Source organism: Musca autumnalis, unplaced genomic scaffold, assembly GCF_047663935.1.
Source record: "Musca autumnalis isolate F117 unplaced genomic scaffold, ASM4766393v1 scaffold_2, whole genome shotgun sequence".
NCBI lineage: Eukaryota > Metazoa > Arthropoda > Insecta > Diptera > Muscidae > Musca > Musca autumnalis.
In genome coordinates, this window is record NW_027411755.1 from 16,292,264 (window position 1) to 16,308,439 (window position 16,176).

Genomic DNA, 16,176 nt, shown 5'->3' on the forward strand with positions numbered 1-16,176 from the left:
CATGAAAATAAACGTGGATTTTTTAAACATATTTCCATGAAAATAAACGTGGATTTTTTAAACATATTTCCATGAAAATAAACGTGGATTTTTTAAACATATTTCCATGAAAATAAACGTGGATTTTTTAAACATATTTCCATGAAAATAAACGTGGATTTTTTAAACATATTTCCATGAAAATAAACGTGGATTTTTTAAACATATTTCCATGAAAATAAACGTGGATTTTTTAAACATATTTCCATGAAAATAAACGTGGATTTTTTAAACATATTTCCATGAAAATAAACGTGGATTTTTTATAAATATTTTTTTCAATAAACGTGATTTTTTTTAAATATTTTTTCCAATAAACGTGTTTTTTTAAATATTTTTTTCAATAAACGTGTTTTTTTTAAGTAGTTTATCAATAAAAGTTGATTTTTTAAAAAAAAATATTTTTTCAATAAACGTGGATTTTTTTTAAATATTTTTTCAATAAACGTGGATTTCTTAAATAATATTTTTTCAATAAACGTGGATTTCTTAAATAATATTTTTTCAATAAACGTGGATTTCTTAAATAATATTTTTTCAATAAACGTGGATTTCTTAAATAATATTTTTTCAATAAACGTGGATTTCTTAAATAATATTTTTTCAATAAACGTGGATTTCTTAAATAATATTTTTTCAATAAACGTGGATTTCTTAAATAATATTTTTTCAATAAACGTGGATTTTTTTAAAATATTTTTTCAATAAACGTGGATTTCTTAAATAATATTTTTTCAATAAACGTGGATTTCTTAAATAATATTTTTTCAATAAACGTGGATTTCTTAAATAATATTTTTTCAATAAACGTGGATTTCTTAAATAATATTTTTTCAATAAACGTGGATTTCTTAAATAATATTTTTTTCAATAAACGTGGATTTCTTAAATAATATTTTTTCAATAAACGTGGATTTCTTAAATAATATTTTTTCAATAAACGTGGATTTCTTAAATAATATTTTTTCAATAAACGTGGATTTCTTAAATAATATTTTTTCAATAAACGTGGATTTCTTAAATAATATTTTTTCAATAAACGTGGATTTCTTAAATAATATTTTTTCAATAAACGTGGATTTCTTAAATAATATTTTTTCAATAAACGTGGATTTCTTAAATAATATTTTTTCAATAAACGTGGATTTCTTAAATAATATTTTTTCAATAAACGTGGATTTCTTAAATAATATTTTTTCAATAAACGTGGATTTCTTAAATAATATTTTTTCAATAAACGTGGATTTCTTAAATAATATTTTTTCAATAAACGTGGATTTCTTAAATAATATTTTTTCAATAAACGTGGATTTCTTAAATAATATTTTTTCAATAAACGTGGATTTCTTAAATAATATTTTTTCAATAAACGTGGATTTCTTAAATAATATTTTTTCAATAAACGTGGATTTCTTAAATAATATTTTTTTCAATAAACGTGGATTTCTTAAATAATATTTTTTCAATAAACGTGGATTTCTTAAATAATATTTTTTCAATAAACGTGGATTTCTTAAATAATATTTTTTCAATAAACGTGGATTTCTTAAATAATATTTTTTCAATAAACGTGGATTTCTTAAATAATATTTTTTCAATAAACGTGGATTTCTTAAATAATATTTTTTCAATAAACGTGGATTTCTTAAATAATATTTTTTCAATAAACGTGGATTTCTTAAATAATATTTTTTCAATAAACGTGGATTTCTTAAATAATATTTTTTCAATAAACGTGGATTTCTTAAATAATATTTTTTCAATAAACGTGGATTTCTTAAATAATATTTTTTCAATAAACGTGGATTTCTTAAATAATATTTTTTCAATAAACGTGGATTTCTTAAATAATATTTTTTCAATAAACGTGGATTTCTTAAATAATATTTTTTCAATAAACGTGGATTTCTTAAATAATATTTTTTCAATAAACGTGGATTTCTTAAATAATATTTTTTCAATAAACGTGGATTTCTTAAATAATATTTTTTCAATAAACGTGGATTTCTTAAATAATATTTTTTCAATAAACGTGGATTTCTTAAATAATATTTTTTCAATAAACGTGGATTTCTTAAATAATATTTTTTCAATAAACGTGGATTTCTTAAATAATATTTTTTCAATAAACGTGGATTTCTTAAATAATATTTTTTCAATAAACGTGGATTTCTTAAATAATATTTTTTCAATAAACGTGGATTTCTTAAATAATATTTTTTCAATAAACGTGGATTTCTTAAATAATATTTTTTCAATAAACGTGGATTTCTTAAATAATATTTTTTCAATAAACGTGGATTTCTTAAATAATATTTTTCCAATAAGGGTGCATTAAAACAAAAACATTTTTGGAATAAACGTGGGTTAAAAAATATATTTTTCAAATAAACGTGGGTTAAAAAATATATTTTTCAAATAAACGTGGATTTCTAAATACATTTTTCCAATAAACGTGGATTTCTAAATACATTTTTCCAATAAGGGTGCATTAAAACAAAAAACATTTGGAATAAACGTGGATTTAAAAAAATATATTTTTTTTCAATAAACGTGGACTTTTAAAAAAATATTTTTTTTTCAATTAACGTGGACTTTTAAAAAAATATTTTTTTTTCAATAATTTTTCAATTATCGTGGACTTTTAAAAAATGTTTTTTTCAATAAACGTGGACTTCTTAAATAATATTTTTTTTATTACAAACGTGGATTTTTAAAAAAATATTTTTTTATAAACGTGGATTTTTAAAAATAAATATTTTTTTATAAACGTGGATTTTTAAAAAAATATTTTTTTATAAACGTGGATTTTTAAAAAAATATTTTTCACTAAACGTGGTTTTTTATTTTTTTTAATAAATGGAGATTTAAAAGAAAAATTTTTTTCAACAAACGTGCATTTTTATAAATTTAAAATAAAAGGTGCTTGGTGTTGGCGCTTTAATGCACGCTTAGCCGGGAAGGGGCCTATAACTTAAAGAGGAAAAACATAAAAAGTTTTTACACCTGGGACATTTTTGCGGATTCTAAAACTACAATTTTCTTAGATTAGAAAAATAAAAAAATAAATCAAAAAAGATCGCTTTTCCGGTTTTTAAATAAATCGCGATGAATGTTCACATTTTTAGGGTTTCCACGATTTTGCTTGGAAATCGCAAGTCCTATCCATATGACATTAGAGGAAATGTTGTAGCTGTACGGTAATATTAAAAAAATCGCTCACCTTACGTATAAACGAAGAGATTTTCAAGCTCAAACTAATTATTGTTGTAATAAGTCAGTGTTTTATGCAAATTGTTTAAATCGCTCAGAACTAAAAAGTCATAATTCAGCAAAGCTCATTCAATCCCAACATATATACATATCTCGCTTTATCTAAGCATTTCGCTTCGATATGTTATTATGTTAATAATGGTAATGGGAAGCAAACGATATTATCATCGCAACAATAGCTTTGTGAAAAGTATTTTATTTAATTGATCATTTATAAACAAATCCGATACTAAATTTATTTTGCGTATTTTTCAGTATTCTAACGGTGGATGGGTAAAAGTGAATGTTGTAAATTTCTTTTACACAAAAGATTGAATGAAAGTTATCTCACTGTGGGGTATTTTCTATATAAAAGAGTTGACAAAAGCTATTTTTAGTAGTTCAGTTGTTTATTGAGCAGTTTCAAGGCAACATGAAGCGGAACATAGCTATCATTGTGCTATGTAGGTAGAGCTTAACTTAAGTTCAAATTCTTTTTAATAAAAATTGTGTGTTTCTTATAGGTCTCGCCCTTAGCTTGGCTTGGGCCATCGAGGATGATGAAGACGATTACGATGCCCCACGTTTGATCAATTTTGATAGTCCAGCACCTAGTCCTGCTCCAGCTCCGCAAGTGGTTTATAAACCCATACCACAATATTATCCACCTCATCCCCAGCCCCATGGCCATTGTCATTGCCCACCTGGGCCACCAGGACCACCCGGTCCACCGGGTATACCTGGTCGACCTGGAATGCCTGGAAGAAAGGGTGACAAGGGTGATACCGGTTATCCTGGTGTACCGGGTATGCCCGGTAAACCTGGTAGACCTGGCGAAAAGGGGGAGAAAGGTCATCCGGGACGTCCTGGTCATCCTGGACCGCCTGGTTTACCCGGTCCAATGGGTCCACCTGGTTATAGTCATGATCATGATCATGGACATCATCATCACAGTACACCAATAATAATACCTCCACCATATCCTCCACCACATCATCATGGCGATCATCATCATGATCATCACCATGATCATCATCATGATGGTGGTGGACATGGTCACCCAATAATCATACCTGCACCACAGCAACCATACCCACAACCACCAATATTTATTCCCATTCCAGTTTCTGGAGGCGGTGGTGGTGGTGGAGGAGGCGGTGGAGGTGGCGGAGGAGGTGGTGGTGGCGGTGGTTGGAACAACGGAGGAGGAGGAAGCAATATAATTAATAATAACAACAATAACAATAATAATAACAACAACCGTGGCGGAGGAGGCGGTGGTGGTGGAGGTGGTGGCGGAGGCGGTGGTGGAGGAGGTGGTGGAGGAGGCGGCGGAGGTGGTGTTAATAATGGTGGTGGTAATGTTGTCGTTAACCCCAATAACGACAACACCAGACTTCTTGCAGCTAGTCACTACCACACCTACCACGGTGATCATCACTACTTTGATGGCACAAGGCTACATCGTAATCAACCTCATAGGACTGGAGGCTTTACTAAAGTGAAACATCAAACTTATGCTGCTGGTAGACCTGGAAGACCTGGCAAAGGTGGAAATGGTGGCAAAGGTGGTAGACCTGGCATGCCAGGGTCACCTGGTAGAGCTGATGAAAACACTCGTCCTTCTCCCGTATTTCATCCAATAGAAGACTATGAAGATGATATCAATACCGAAGACACCGACAACAAGGAAGTCTTATTTTTGGTACAAAATGATTTGGTTGAAAAACTGGAAGACGCCCAACAAAATAATGATGAAGAAGCAGAAGAAGATGATAACAATGACAATGTAAACATCAACAGTAATGACAATGTCGAAGCAACTGATGATAGTTCTGATGTCGATAATAATTTGGAAGATGAAAATGATTCAATTGAGAAAGAAGACAATGAAGATGGGATCACTCAGGTAGAATCTATGCCTAAATCGGCGTATATTCCACAAAGCAAACAATTTTACTTGGCCATTCAAACCCGACACAATAAATAAAGAAAAAAAAATTTTGAGATGAAAATATATATTTTTTTACTTTTAATGGGGGAATTTTAAAAATATTATTTGAAGGACATTCGGACCTTAAACGTGGATTTTTTTAACGAATATTTTCTAAAACAACCTTCACAACAACAAACATGGAATTTGTTTCAACCAACTTCACGTCAATAAACGTGGATTTTTTAAAGAATATTTTTTCACCCACCATCACAACAATAAACGTGGATTTTTTATAGAATATTTTTTCATCCACCATTAGACCAATAAACGTGGATTTTTTAAAGAATATTTTTTCATCCACCATTAGACCAATAAACGTGGATTTTTTAAAGAATATTTTTTCATCCACCATTAGACCAATAAACGTGGATTTTTTAAAGAATATTTTTTCATCCACCATTAGACCAATAAACGTGGATTTTTTAAAGAATATTTTTTCATCCACCATTAGACCAATAAACGTGGATTTTTTAAAGAATATTTTTTCATCCACCATTAGACCAATAAACGTGGATTTTTTAAAGAATATTTTTTCATCCACCATTAGACCAATAAACGTGGATTTTTTAAAGAATATTTTTTCATCCACCATTAGACCAATAAACGTGGATTTTTTAAAGAATATTTTTTCAATTTTGTTTTTTCAAAATAGTCTGGCTTAATCCCATTGTTGTTGTTTTAATATTTTAAAACAACTATTTTATTAGTGGAAAAGATTTGGCATTGTTCGCCAAGGGGTAAGGCGGGGAATACTATAGTTTCGATCCACGCCACTGGATCTCATCAGTTCCCTTGTTTCTTGTTTGTGGATATTCTCCACCGAAGTTATTTTTCAATAACTTCTTCAACAAGAAACTTTTTATACCCAAACATCAATCGTCAGCTCGAAGTATAAAGGTAAGCAAAGAAAAAAGTTCAATGAGAAGTTTTTCCTTGGCAACCTCATACAACTCCGACGAAAGTGTCTGCGAAAACAATTCAAACCTCTTCCACTTGTATGTATCGTCGAATTTTGACGAATGCACACACCAAAATTTGGTCGGTCTGCTTTACAGCAAAAACAACACACGTCGTGCCAGTGTCTTCAATTTGAAGCATTGTGGCGTTTTTGTATTGGGATAGCGTTTGCACTTTTGTTTTTTCAAAATAGTCTGGCTTAATCCCATTGTTGTTGTTTTAATATTTTAAAACAACTATTTTATTATATTTTTTCATCCACCATTAGACCAATAAACGTGGACTTTTTAAAGAATATTTTTTCATCCACCATTACAACAATAAACGCGGATTTTTTAAAGAATATTTTTCATCCACCATTAATTAGACCAATAAACGTGGATTTTTTAAAGAATATTTTTCATCCACCATTAGACCAATAAACGTGGATTTTTTAAAGAATATTTTTCATCCACCATTAGACCAATAAACGTGGATTTTTTAACGAATATTTTTCATCCAACATTAGACCAATAAACGTGGATTTTTTAAAGAATATTTTTCATCCACCATTAGACCAATAAACGTGGATTTTTTAAAGAATATTTTTCATCCACCATTAGACCAATAAACGTGGATTTTTTAAAGAATATTTTTCATCCACCATTAGACCAATAAACGTGGATATTTTAAAGAATATTTTTCATCCACCATTAGACCAATAAACGTGGATTTTTTAAAGAATATTTTCATCCACCATTAGACCAATAAACGTGGATTTTTTAAAGAATATTTTTCATCCACCATTAGACCAACAAACGTGGATTTTTTAAAGAATATTTTTCATCCAACATTAGACCAATAAACGTGGATTTTTTAAAGAATATTTTTCATCCACCATTAGACCAATAAACGTGGATTTTTTAAAGAATATTTTTTCATCCACCATCACAGCAATAAACGTGGATTTTTTAAAGAATAGTTTTTCATCCACCATCACTGCAATAAACGTGGATTTTTTAAAGAATATTTTTTCATCCACCATCACAGCAATAAACGTGGATTTTTTAAAGAATATTTTTTCATCCACCATCACAGCAATAAACGTGGATTTTTTAAAGAATATTTTTTCATCCACCATCACAGCAATAAACGTGGATTTTTTAAAGAATATTTTTTCATCCACCATCACAGCAATAAACGTGGATTTTTTAAAGAATATTTTTTCATCCACCATCACAGCAATAAACGTGGATTTTTTAAAGAATATTTTTTCATCCACCATCACAGCAATAAACGTGGATTTTTTAAAGAATATTTTTTCATCCACCATCACAGCAATAAACGTGGATTTTTTAAAGAATATTTTTTCATCCACCATCACAGCAATAAACGTGGATTTTTTAAAGAATATTTTTTCATCCACCATCACAGCAATAAACGTGGATTTTTTAAAGAATATTTTTTCATCCACCATCACAGCAATAAACGTGGATTTTTTAAAGAATATTTTTTCATCCACCATCACAGCAATAAACGTGGATTTTTTAAAGAATATTTTTTCATCCACCATCACAGCAATAAACGTGGATTTTTTAAAGAATATTTTTTCATCCACCATCACAGCAATAAACGTGGATTTTTTAAAGAATATTTTTCATCCACCATTAGACCAATAAACGTGGATATTTTAAAGAATATTTTTCATCCACCATTAGACCAATAAACGTGGATTTTTTAAAGAATATTTTCATCCACCATTAGACCAATAAACGTGGATTTTTTAAAGAATATTTTTCATCCACCATTAGACCAACAAACGTGGATTTTTTAAAGAATATTTTTCATCCAACATTAGACCAATAAACGTGGATTTTTTAAAGAATATTTTTCATCCACCATTAGACCAATAAACGTGGATTTTTTAAAGAATATTTTTTCATCCACCATCACAGCAATAAACGTGGATTTTTTAAAGAATAGTTTTTCATCCACCATCACTGCAATAAACGTGGATTTTTTAAAGAATATTTTTTCATCCACCATCACAGCAATAAACGTGGATTTTTTAAAGAATATTTTTTCATCCACCATCACAGCAATAAACGTGGATTTTTTAAAGAATATTTTTTCATCCACCATCACAGCAATAAACGTGGATTTTTTAAAGAATATTTTTTCATCCACCATCACAGCAATAAACGTGGATTTTTTAAAGAATATTTTTTCATCCACCATCACAGCAATAAACGTGGATTTTTTAAAGAATATTTTTTCATCCACCATCACAGCAATAAACGTGGATTTTTTAAAGAATATTTTTTCATCCACCATCACAGCAATAAACGTGGATTTTTTAAAGAATATTTTTTCATCCACCATCACAGCAATAAACGTGGATTTTTTAAAGAATATTTTTTCATCCACCATCACAGCAATAAACGTGGATTTTTTAAAGAATATTTTTTCATCCACCATCACAGCAATAAACGTGGATTTTTAAAGAATATTTTTTCATCCACCATCACAGCAATAAACGTGGATTTTTTAAAGAATATTTTTTCATCCACCATCACAGCAATAAACGTGGATTTTTTAAAGAATATTTTTTCATCCACCATCACAGCAATAAACGTGGATTTTTTAAAGAATATTTTTTCATCCACCATCACAGCAATAAACGTGGATTTTTTAAAGAATATTTTTTCATCCACCATCACAGCAATAAACGTGGATTTTTTAAAGAATATTTTTTCATCCACCATCACAGCAATAAACGTGGATTTTTTAAAGAATATTTTTTCATCCACCATCACAGCAATAAACGTGGATTTTTTAAAGAATATTTTTTCATCCACCATCACAGCAATAAACGTGGATTTTTTAAAGAATATTTTTTCATCCACCATCACAGCAATAAACGTGGATTTTTTAAAGAATATTTTTTCATCCACCATCACAGCAATAAACGTGGATTTTTTAAAGAATATTTTTTCATCCACCATCACAGCAATAAACGTGGATTTTTTAAAGAATATTTTTTCATCCACCATCACAGCAATAAACGTGGATTTTTTAAAGAATATTTTTTCATCCACCATCACAGCAATAAACGTGGATTTTTTAAAGAATATTTTTTCATCCACCATCACAGCAATAAACGTGGATTTTTTAAAGAATATTTTTTCATCCACCATCACAGCAATAAACGTGGATTTTTTAAAGAATATTTTTTCATCCACCATCACAGCAATAAACGTGGATTTTTTAAAGAATATTTTTTCATCCACCATCACAGCAATAAACGTGGATTTTTTAAAGAATATTTTTTCATCCACCATCACAGCAATAAACGTGGATTTTTTAAAGAATATTTTTTCATCCACCATCACAGCAATAAACGTGGATTTTTTAAAGAATATTTTTTCATCCACCATCACAGCAATAAACGTGGATTTTTTAAAGAATATTTTTTCATCCACCATCACAGCAATAAACGTGGATTTTTTAAAGAATATTTTTTCATCCACCATCACAGCAATAAACGTGGATTTTTTAAAGAATATTTTTTCATCCACCATCACAGCAATAAACGTGGATTTTTTAAAGAATATTTTTTCATCCACCATCACAGCAATAAACGTGGATTTTTTAAAGAATATTTTTTCATCCACCATCACAGCAATAAACGTGGATTTTTTAAAGAATATTTTTTCATCCACCATCACAGCAATAAACGTGGATTTTTTAAAGAATATTTTTTCATCCACCATCACAGCAATAAACGTGGATTTTTTAAAGAATATTTTTTCATCCACCATCACAGCAATAAACGTGGATTTTTTAAAGAATATTTTTTCATCCACCATCACAGCAATAAACGTGGATTTTTTAAAGAATATTTTTTCATCCACCATCACAGCAATAAACGTGGATTTTTTAAAGAATATTTTTTCATCCACCATCACAGCAATAAACGTGGATTTTTTAAAGAATATTTTTTCATCCACCATCACAGCAATAAACGTGGATTTTTTAAAGAATATTTTTTCATCCACCATCACAGCAATAAACGTGGATTTTTTAAAGAATATTTTTTCATCCACCATCACAGCAATAAACGTGGATTTTTTAAAGAATATTTTTTCATCCACCATCACAGCAATAAACGTGGATTTTTTAAAGAATATTTTTTCATCCACCATCACAGCAATAAACGTGGATTTTTTAAAGAATATTTTTTCATCCACCATCACAGCAATAAACGTGGATTTTTTAAAGAATATTTTTTCATCCACCATCACAGCAATAAACGTGGATTTTTTAAAGAATATTTTTTCATCCACCATCACAGCAATAAACGTGGATTTTTTAAAGAATATTTTTTCATCCACCATCACAGCAATAAACGTGGATTTTTTAAAGAATATTTTTTCATCCACCATCACAGCAATAAACGTGGATTTTTTAAAGAATATTTTTTCATCCACCATCACAGCAATAAACGTGGATTTTTTAAAGAATATTTTTTCATCCACCATCACAGCAATAAACGTGGATTTTTTAAAGAATATTTTTTCATCGCCCTTCACAGCAATAAACGTGGATTTTTTAAAGAATATTTTTTCATCGCCCTTCACAGCAATAAACGTGGATTTTTTAAAGAATATTTTTTCATCCACCATTACAACAATAAACGTGGATTTTTTAAAGAATATTTTTTCATCCACCATCACAGCAATAAACGTGGATTTTTTAAAGAATATTTTTTCATCCACCATCACAGCAATAAACGTGGATTTTTTAAAGAATATTTTTTCATCCACCATCACAGCAATAAACGTGGATTTTTTAAAGAATATTTTTTCATCCACCATCACAGCAATAAACGTGGATTTTTTTAAGAATATTTTTTCATCCACCATCACAGCAATAAACGTGGATTTTTTAAAGAATATTTTTTCATCCACCATCACAGCAATAAACGTGGATTTTTTAAAGAATATTTTTTCATCCATCATCACAGCAATAAACGTGGATTTTTTACAGAATATTTTTTCATCCACCATCACAGCAATAAACGTGGATTTTTTAAAGAATATTTTTTCATCCACCATCACAGCAACAAACGTGGATTTTTTTAAGAATATTTTTTCATCCACCATCACAGCAATAAACGTGGATTTTTTAAAGAATATTTTTTCATCCACCATCACAGCAATAAACGTGGATTTTTTAAGAATATTTTTTCATCCACCATCACAGCAATAAACGTGGATTTTTTAAAGAATATTTTTTCATCCACCATCACAGCAATAAACGTGGATTTTTTAAGAATATTTTTTCATCCACCATCACAGCAATAAACGTGGATTTGTTAAAGAATATTTTTTCATCCACCATCACAGCAATAAACGTGGATTTTTTAAAGAATATTTTTTCATCCACCATCACAGCAATAAACGTGGATTGTTTTAAGAATATTTTTTCATCCACCATCACAGCAATAAACGTGGATTTTTTAAAGAATATTTTTTCATCCATCATCACAGCAATAAACGTGGATTTTTTACAGAATATTTTTTCATCCACCATCACAGCAATAAACGTGGATTTTTTAAAGAATATTTTTTCATGGACCATCACAGCAATAAACGTGGATTTTTTTAAGAATATTTTTTCATGGACCATCACAGCAATAAACGTGGATTTTTTAAAGAATATTTTTTCATGGACCATTTGGCCAATAAACGTGGATTTTTTAAAGAATATTTTTTCATGGACCATTTGGCCAATAAACGTGGATTTTTTAAAGAATATTTTTTCATGGACCATTTGGCCAATAAACGTGGATTTTTTAAAGAATATTTTTTCATGGACCATTTGGCCAATAAACGTGGATTTTTTAAAGAATATTTTTTCATGGACCATTTGGCCAATAAACGTGGATTTTTTAAAGAATATTTTTTCATGGACCATTTGGCCAATAAACGTGGATTTTTTAAAGAATATTTTTTCATGGACCATTTGGCCAATAAACGTGGATTTTTTAAAGAATATTTTTTCATCCACCATCACAGCAATAAACGTGGATTTTTTTAAGAATATTTTTTCATCCACCATCACAGCAATAAACGTGGATTTTTTAAAGAATATTTTTTCATCCACCATCACAGCAATAAACGTGGATTTTTTTAAGAATATTTTTTCATCCACCATCACAGCAATAAACGTGGATTTTTTAAAGAATATTTTTTCATCCATCATCACAGCAATAAACGTGGATTTTTTACAGAATATTTTTTCATCCACCATCACAGCAATAAACGTGGATTTTTTAAAGAATATTTTTTCATCCACCATCACAGCAATAAACGTGGATTTTTTTAAGAATATTTTTTCATCCACCATCACAGCAATAAACGTGGATTTTTTAAAGAATATTTTTTCATCCACCATCACAGCAATAAACGTGGATTTTTTTAAGAATATTTTTTCATCCACCATCACAGCAATAAACGTGGATTTTTTAAAGAATATTTTTTCATCCACCATCACAGCAATAAACGTGGATTTTTTTAAGAATATTTTTTCATCCACCATCACAGCAATAAACGTGGATTTTTTAAAGAATATTTTTTCATCCATCATCACAGCAATAAACGTGGATTTTTTACAGAATATTTTTTCATCCACCATCACAGCAATAAACGTGGATTTTTTAAAGAATATTTTTTCATCCACCATCACAGCAATAAACGTGGATTTTTTTAAGAATATTTTTTCATCCACCATCACAGCAATAAACGTGGATTTTTTAAAGAATATTTTTTCATCCACCATCACAGCAATAAACGTGGATTTTTTAAAGAATATTTTTTCATCCACCATCACAGCAATAAACGTGGATTTTTTTAAGAATATTTTTTCATCCACCATCACAGCAATAAACGTGGATTTTTTAAAGAATATTTTTTCATCCACCATCACAGCAATAAACGTGGATTTTTTTAAGAATATTTTTTCATCCACCATCACAGCAATAAACGTGGATTTTTTAAAGAATATTTTTTCATCCACCATCACAGCAATAAACGTGGATTTTTTTAAGAATATTTTTTCATCCACCATCACAGCAATAAACGTGGATTTTTTAAAGAATATTTTTTCATCCATCATCATAGCAATAAACGTGGATTTTTTACAGAATATTTTTTCATCCACCATCACAGCAATAAACGTGGATTTTTTAAAGAATATTTTTTCATCCACCATCACAGCAATAAACGTGGATTTTTTAAAGAATATTTTTTCATCCACCATCACAGCAATAAACGTGGATTTTTTTAAGAATATTTTTTCATCCACCATCACAGCAATAAACGTGGATTTTTTAAAGAATATTTTTTCATCCACCATCACAGCAATAAACGTGGATTTTTTAAAGAATATTTTTTCATCCACCATCACAGCAATAAACGTGGATTTTTTTAAGAATATTTTTTCATCCACCATCACAGCAATAAACGTGGATTTTTTAAAGAATATTTTTTCATCCATCATCACAGCAATAAACGTGGATTTTTTACAGAATATTTTTTCATCCACCATCACAGCAATAAACGTGGATTTTTTAAAGAATATTTTTTCATCCATCATCACAGCAATAAACGTGGATTTTTTACAGAATATTTTTTCATCCACCATCACAGCAATAAACGTGGATTTTTTAAAGAATATTTTTTCATGGACCATCACAGCAATAAACGTGGATTTTTTAAAGAATATTTTTTCATGGACCATCACAGCAATAAACGTGGATTTTTTAAAGAATATTTTTTCATGGACCATCACAGCAATAAACGTGGATTTTTTAAAGAATATTTTTTCATGGACCATTTGGCCAATAAACGTGGATTTTTTAAAGAATATTTTTTCATGGACCATTTGGCCAATAAACGTGGATTTTTTAAAGAATATTTTTTCATGGACCATTTGGCCAATAAACGTGGATTTTTTAAAGAATATTTTTTCATGGACCATTTGGCCAATAAACGTGGATTTTTTAAAGAATATTTTTTCATGGACCATTTGGCCAATAAACGTGGATTTTTTAAAGAATATTTTTTCATGGACCATTTGGCCAATAAACGTGGATTTTTTAAAGAATATTTTTTCATGGACCATTTGGCCAATAAACGTGGATTTTTTAAAGAATATTTTTTCATGGACCATTTGGCCAATAAACGTGGATTTTTTAAAGAATATTTTTTCATCCACCATCACAGCAATAAACGTGGATTTTTTTAAGAATATTTTTTCATCCACCATCACAGCAATAAACGTGGATTTTTTAAAGAATATTTTTTCATCCACCATCACAGCAATAAACGTGGATTTTTTTAAGAATATTTTTTCATCCACCATCACAGCAATAAACGTGGATTTTTTAAAGAATATTTTTTCATCCACCATCACAGCAATAAACGTGGATTTTTTTAAGAATATTTTTTCATCCACCATCACAGCAATAAACGTGGATTTTTTAAAGAATATTTTTTCATCCATCATCACAGCAATAAACGTGGATTTTTTACAGAATATTTTTTCATCCACCATCACAGCAATAAACGTGGATTTTTTAAAGAATATTTTTTCATCCACCATCACAGCAATAAACGTGGATTTTTTTAAGAATATTTTTTCATCCACCATCACAGCAATAAACGTGGATTTTTTAAAGAATATTTTTTCATCCACCATCACAGCAATAAACGTGGATTTTTTTAAGAATATTTTTTCATCCACCATCACAGCAATAAACGTGGATTTTTTAAAGAATATTTGTTTCATCCATCATCACAGCAATAAACGTGGATTTTTTACAGAATATTTTTTCATCCACCATCACAGCAATAAACGTGGATTTTTTAAAGAATATTTTTTCATCCACCATCACAGCAATAAACGTGGATTTTTTTAAGAATATTTTTTCATCCACCATCACAGCAATAAACGTTGATTTTTTAAAGAATATTTTTTCATCCACCATCACAGCAATAAACGTGGATTTTTTTAAGAATATTTTTTCATCCACCATCACAGCAATAAACGTTAATTTTTTAAAGAATATTTTTTCATCCACCATCACAGCAATAAACGTGGATTTTTTTAAGAATATTTTTTCATCCACCATCACAGCAATAAACGTGGATTTTTTAAAGAATATTTTTTCATCCATCATCACAGCAATAAACGTGGATTTTTTACAGAATATTTTTTCATCCACCATCACAGCAATAAACGTGGATTTTTTAAAGAATATTTTTTCATCCACCATCACAGCAATAAACGTGGATTTTTTTAAGAATATTTTTTCATCCACCATCACAGCAATAAACGTGGATTTTTTAAAGAATATTTTTTCATCCACCATCACAGCAATAAACGTGGATTTTTTTAAGAATATTTTTTCATCCACCATCACAGCAATAAACGTGGATTTTTTAAAGAATATTTTTTCATCCATCATCACAGCAATAAACGTGGATTTTTTACAGAATATTTTTTCATCCACCATCACAGCAATAAACGTGGATTTTTTAAAGAATATTTTTTGATGGACCATTAGACCAATAAACGTGGATTTTTTAAAGAATATTTTTTGATGGACCATTAGACCAATAAACGTGGATTTTTTAAAGAATATTTTTTGATGGACCATTAGACCAATAAACGTGGATTTTTTAAAGAATATTTTTTGATGGACCATTAGACCAATAAACGTGGATTTTTTAAAGAATATTTTTTGATGGACCATTAGACCAATAAACGTGGATTTTTTAAAGAATATTTTTTGATGGACCATTAGACCAATAAACGTGGATTTTTTAAAGAATATTTTTTGATGGACCATTAGACCAATAAACGTGGATTTTTTAAAGAATATTTTT